The sequence below is a fragment of the Xenopus laevis genome, chromosome 8S (assembly GCF_017654675.1).
Source record: "Xenopus laevis strain J_2021 chromosome 8S, Xenopus_laevis_v10.1, whole genome shotgun sequence".
In the NCBI taxonomy this organism is placed as follows: domain Eukaryota; kingdom Metazoa; phylum Chordata; class Amphibia; order Anura; family Pipidae; genus Xenopus; species Xenopus laevis.
Window position 1 is genome coordinate 58,043,906 of NC_054386.1, and position 6,903 is coordinate 58,050,808.

Consider the following 6,903-nt stretch of genomic DNA (forward strand, 5'->3'; position numbering starts at 1 on the left):
TTGCATAAAAACCAGGTGTATATAGAGCCTTCTATAGTCTGCCAGTTCACATAAGGGCCACCAAATAGCCAATCTCAGCACTTATTTGCTTCCCAACTCTTTTTATTTTTGAATGTGGCTCATGGGTAAAAAGGTTGGGGACCCCTGGATAAGATGCTATTGCTTAGAACTGGACATTCTGTAACATACTAAAAGTTAACTTTAAGGTGAACCACCCCTTTAAGGTATGGAGATCCAAATTATGGAAAACCCCAGGTCCCAAGCATTCTGGATAACAGGTCCGATTTCTGTACCTTGACAGAAGGGAAAATGCATGGAAAATCCATTTATTAACTCCTGGCTTGCTGTACAACTGCAAAGTTCTGAAAAACATTCAGTAGCAGTAGAGACCCAGACCACACTGCACATGCAAAAAAGAAAGACAATGCAGGTTATTAAGCTGTGCACATTCATATGAATGTGCAGTAACAGCATAACATGCACAAATACAGTGCAACCAGTGGCAGTATAATTCCTTTATAATACACAAAAGCCATGAATATCTTGTAAATTATAGCCTTATAAACCGTGAGTTCTGATGTCATCAGTTATAAACGGTGAGTTCTGATGTCATTTCTGTCACATGACTCACTGAAATGTGTGTATTATAATAAATAAAGTACCCCCAGTTGCAAAATATGAGGATATTAGAAGTTACCTCGGAGTTCCATGACCTGTATAAAAACCCTTGTGTTTTTATATGGTCATGCAACTCCTCAGTTACTTATAATATCCTTATATTTTACAAGAGGGGGTACTTTATTCACTATATATTGCTTTCCACACACAGGTATAGGATTACTATCATAAAAATAAATTGTCTTTGCTTTTCACCTCAAAATAGTGTACATGCATAGTCTTTGTTTGACTCACTTTATTTCTGAGCTAGACTTACCCACTGTAACGATTGCATATTTCTAGTACAAGTATAGGACCTGTTATCCGAAAACCCATTATCCAGAAAGCTCCAAATTACGGAAAGGCCGTAATCCAAATAATCCAAATTTTTCACTGTAATAATAAAATAGTACTTTGTACTTGATATAAACTAAGATATAATTAAGAAGCAAAACCCGCCTATTGGGTTTATTTAATGTTTACAGGATTTTCTAGCACACTTAGGGCACGAAGATCCAAGTTATGGAAAGATTCATTATCAGGAAAACAACAGGTGCTAAGAATTCTGGATAACAGGTCCTATACCTGTACTACATGGGTCTAGCTACTGCTTCCAGTGAGTTTATTCTTGCTAAGCCTCACCTGCAAAAGAGTCCAAGAGTCAGAGGCCCTTTGCTCTCTTACCTTCTCTTATCTCTCCACCCTGTAAAGCAATTAATTTAGATAAGGACCGCTGATCATGACCAATTTTCTACTGTAGTGGCTGACAGCAAGAATCCTATCACTGTTAGGAAGCTAATAAAAAGTGACCATATATTTTAACCCAGTGGCCTCTCTGCTCTGCAGCTTTATCTAAGTAAATACATTTATGTTGCATAACATGCAATTGGCTAATGCAATTTGACTGCAACTTGCTTAAAGTCTGGAAAAAAAACACTGCATTATGATGATTTGAGTCAGAAAGCACAGTACACTGCAGTCATATTTGAGGCTTATTGTTTTCAGGTATATATAGTGTTTGCAGATGATCGTATACCTTGAAAGATAATAAGAGTCATTTATGACCCCTGGGGGCACAAGAGCATGGGGCAAATAAGTGCACCCCTTAGTGCTCAACTCTTAACCACTTGCTGTCCGGTATTCAGTGCATAGAGCACTGTCAGGACTGTCAGCTCTGTCCCTGATGTGGCCTGTGCTGTACTGTATCAGGAGTATAGCATTGTCATAAAACTGTCTACATAATTTATATAATTCTCTGTGCCTTGATGGAATGTACAGGACCTCAAACTACATTTAAGTTAATGTTGTTCTTTGCTCTGTTTTTACACATGTGTAGATATTTAATCTATATAATTTAATAAAGGCACACAATGACATTGAAGCTGTCATCACCTGATGTCAACACTTATTTATTTAAGGTATTACCTGGGACAGCAAAACACTCATGTGCTATTACACTGTGGGTTCATTTACTAATGAGTGCAAAGTCAGACATGCATCTCAATTTTTTAAATACACAAAGTTATTGTAACTTAATTGAAGGACACCATCTAATTAGCTTGTGCCACGACTTGCATGTTATTTCCAAAAGTAAACTTAAAGGAGAAGGAAAGGCTGCATTTGCTTTAAATTAAGCACCCCCAAGTGATTGTATATACTGTACTTACCTCAATAGGCTTTTCCTTCTCCGTTACAGTAGTATAATAAAAAAGTTGCGTTTGCATTTTTGCTGATGTCAAGGTGCCTGCAAACTGCATAAGCTCTGGGGTGGTGAACGTGGTACTGAAATTTGTGTAAGCATATTATATTAATCTATTAAGTGCATGTTTCATAACATACAAAAGGAGCCCTGGGAGTAACATACCCTCTTAGGAAGTGAATTCCCATAAATATATTATTGCGCTACTGCTGGTATCTGCTGCAAGGGCTGTTTTTAGTAATAATTACATTTCACTCATTTCACTTTGTTAGCCTGGAGCCTGTAATGTACTATCTATGAGAACGAAATAAATAGCGCAATAATCTCCACCCTCTACACTTGTCCCACTTAATGCAATTGAAACAGTGACCTGTATTGTCTTTTTGCACTTCACGCAAGAACTTCAAGTTAAACATTATTATTTATTTCTCAAGTAAAAGGTTACTTTGAATTGTTTTCTGCTTGCGTTTCTCTTGCTCTGTGCTTAGATTCTTGGGCAAACAACCCCTATAAAATTTTCTTTGGGAATCATCAAAATAACTGTGTCTCTGGCCAGTATCTAAGATATCCTGTTGGGTGTGTTATAAAAAAAAATTGTCAAATCTGTTGCTTCCATGGAATATGTGCAATGCACTAGAAAAGGAATGGGTTAAGTATCTTTACATTTTACACATTGCTTAAGCTTTGTGGTGAGGGCAAAGCACTTGCATAAATGAGATATTTGAAATACGCTGATAAAAACCACATAGACTTCAGTGAACCTCAGTGGGAATCTTGCTAGCTTCATTACAGTGAAAATATCCTGTTTACCAGAGCGTGGTTTAATAACGTTATCTTCCTTCTGATCAGGGCAGTCTGCTGTAAGTGCAATATAACACACTAAACGATCTGTTTTCCATTTGTACATCATGCTATTTTGTAGCAATAGTCATATTAAAGAGCATCAAGGCTGATGATGCATTCTTAGCCAGTGTTTCTCAGTGCAGAAGTACCTGAACCTGCACTTGCCACATCCTTTTCATTTGAATATAAAACATGTGACAGCACTGGAATAGACTATATGATTTTGTTTGGTTTACAGTGTATATTTTGTTGAGAGATGGAATGTAACATCCCTTTCTGGCCATTTGTCACTACTCAAATAAACAACATGACTCTCTGAGTCAGTACAAGCCCATGTAAGCCTATGTAAGAAGTTTAAGCTTCACTGGACCTGTTTGAGAATCTACTTAAAGATGAATATAAAACCTAATCTCTGCCTATTTTTAAGATTTATTGAGGTGGCAGTATACCTTAAATATTTACATGTATTGAATATTGTTACTTAAGACAGTTACAAATGTGCAAAGGTGAAAAGGCATTGGTAAGTGTAATACAGAGGTTTGGTTTGAAGCGTGAGAAAAATAATCTCATCTGGCTACCTGAAGACATCTGTGGGAGGCTGCTGCTAGAAGAGTTTGTGTCCATTTACACAGTCTTGAGGACCTCTTCTTGTAGTCTGAGGACCACTGCGGTAAATTCAATTCAGGGCTACAGATTTAGGTTGTTTTTGTAATACTGAAATGATTTGGAAAACCAGTTTATCTATTGTCACAGCAGCATGTTTTTATTTGTGTTTGCCCACCCTCTTATGATAACCAGTTCCAATGTGTCTTTAAACTTTTAATTGCAAAGGGCTTTGATAACCCAGCAACAGTCACCCCTGGCTGCCCAGTTTACATATCTATCCTTACATATCCTATGTTCATAAATGACCACCATGTATTAATACCACCACTGTGTTTTAGTAAGTCAAAGTGACAGGATTTAAGTTGGTGACATCCAATGACACAACAAAGAGGTGACACATTCATAATTCTAGAATTACCAAAGTGACAGCACAAGACCTTGAGGTACTGATTTAGATTTCTTGCCATTTTGTCATCATCCCAGGGAGTGCACACTTCTGCTGCTTTCTGAATTTAGAAATACTTGCCCCTTATAATATTTACCTACTGAAAATAAATCTAGATTTGCACTGACAGCATATCAGTTGTTCTCAGCTTATTGTCATGACAGTAAGAATGATCAAAAGTCAACTATATTTATTTTGCAGGCACAATCATCTCCCAGTAATAATACATATTTTACTGAGTTTTCCATTAGCCCATTGCACAATGGTAGATATCTAATCTGCCAAATCCACAGTATAGTGTTACACTATAATCAACTTGATGGGACTTCTACCACTTACCATTGCCCTGGTAAAAGGACAAGTGAATGTTTGTGTTTAAAGGGGTCCTATCCAGAGGCTAACACAAATTCATTCTCTTCTGATGCTGAACTGTCCCAGTGAGGACCAGCAATTTTACACACTGACGGTTAAAAGGAAAATGCTTTATGGGGGCATGGTGAAAGACTTAACAGATGGATGCCACATTAGATACCCATAATAACTTCATAGTTATTGGTTGCTGTAATGTCTACTGCAGTGAGTCATTCATACATTCTGTAGAGTATCTACCCTGAGGCCCCATAGTCTATAGGTCAGAAAGAAGTAGCTGTAATTTGCCTGCATCTATTCCTCTGGTCTCAGGGAAAGGCTGGTTTCACCAGGCTGCATATCAAGCAACTTTCATTTTTATGGCATCATATTACTGAAAGATTTCTCAAGATTTTGAATGGATGATATTCCAAATTAATATTTGAAAGCTGCATAGATATAACATATATACATATAAAAATATAGGCTACATCAAATATATCAAAGGACTGGGTGGATGAACATAGAAAAGTAAAAAAAAATTTGATTATTTGGTGTTTGAATCTTTTATTACCATAGAAATTTGCACAACACAAAAGCCAAGAAATATAGTGGGAGGCTTAATTAGATTATGTGAGCAGTGAAGGGCAAGAAAATAATAGAACATCTTGTTATGTTCTGGCATTATAATAGTATCGACTGGCACTATAATACTATTGACTGGAATTCAGACTGCCTTTTTAAGATGGAGTGCACAAAAATGCTTTTATAAGAATGCTTAAAGGTGCTAATATCCAGTGTCAAATGCTAATTGCTGAAGATATGAGGGTATGGCAGAGAGAGAGAGAGAGAGAGAGAGAGAGAGAGAATGGTTGGTTATTTAGTGAAAACATGACTCTTTAAGTACCATAGAAATGTGCATAACACAAAACCCAATAAGTTAATTAAAAAAAAAGTAGTGAAGGCCTTCGAAATAATATAACATTTCAGTATGTTCTGGCATCATAGAGCTACCCATAAAAATTTAAATGTAGTGAATTCCAAAACAACCAGTATTAAATGAAATTCCACTGTCCCATGGTGCTTTGCTGTCACCCACGCACCTTTATAATGTGCTTAATGGCTTATGTCAGGAAAGGAGGAGCTGTGTAGCATTTATTAACTGTGTTGTTAGAAAGTTGCAGTTGCTATAAATAGGGGCTTTAATTGGACCTGTGATTTTTCCAACAGGATAAACAACCATTAATGACTAATTGTTCCATAGTCAAGGCCAATACATAATTGTTGGTAGTAGTAAAGTACAAGGCACATGGACTGAAATGGTGGACGTAAATGGTTGAATTAACTTTGTAGCTGTAAATGTTTGTATTTCATTCCCTGCTTGTATGTACCATTGGCTCTTCCCTTACCTAATTGTTGGTGTGGTAGGGTGTATTAAAATGACGCTGGAGTCTCCCTGCTGATCAAGCAGATTAGAAAGCCTTTAGGCATTTAGTATAGCCTGCTTTGTCTGAAAACCTCATACATGTGGCAACTGGAATCCTCAGCCAGCAAGGAAATGTTTGGCTAGGTGGATCATTCCTGTACCAGTTGGAACAAACTTTGATCTGACCTGCATGTTTGGGTTAAGGTGGCCATACACGGGCCGATAAAAGCTGCCGACAGACCGTGTCGGCAGCTTATTGGCCCGTGTATGGGGCCCCCCGACGAGCTTCACCGATCTCGATCGGATGGGACAGAAAATCCCGTCAGATTGCGGCCGCATCTATTCGTTGATGCGGTCCCGTGATCCGACCGCCAGTTAAGGCATCGTTAGGATCCGATCGTTGGGCCCTAGGGCCCACGATCGGATCAGCCCGATATTGCCCACCTCAAGGTGGGCATATCGGAGGGAGATCCGCTCGTTTGGCGACATTGCCAAACGAGCGGATCTCTCAGTGTATGGGCACCTTTACAGCAGTATAGCATAAACGCCATAAGCTTGGCAAAAGCCTGCCCTGCCCACAAACAGTCATGATGCCAAACTTGCACAGTAGAAAAAGGGTAAGTAATTTAATAGAACAACTTCATAGTTAGTAGTCTTCTTCACATGCTGTTGAGTACAGCATACCACATCTCCCTGAAACTACATCTGGAATCCTCGGCAGATTGAGGTGTGAAGTGGGAGTTAAATGTAGATTACATAAACCAAGTGTAGGAAATATGAACTTTTATTTCTCTCAGAGATATGCAAAAATAAATAAGGGTGGGGGGCAATTACTAGAAAAGTTCACAAACTGGGTCGCGCAGGTATGTGCAAAATAAA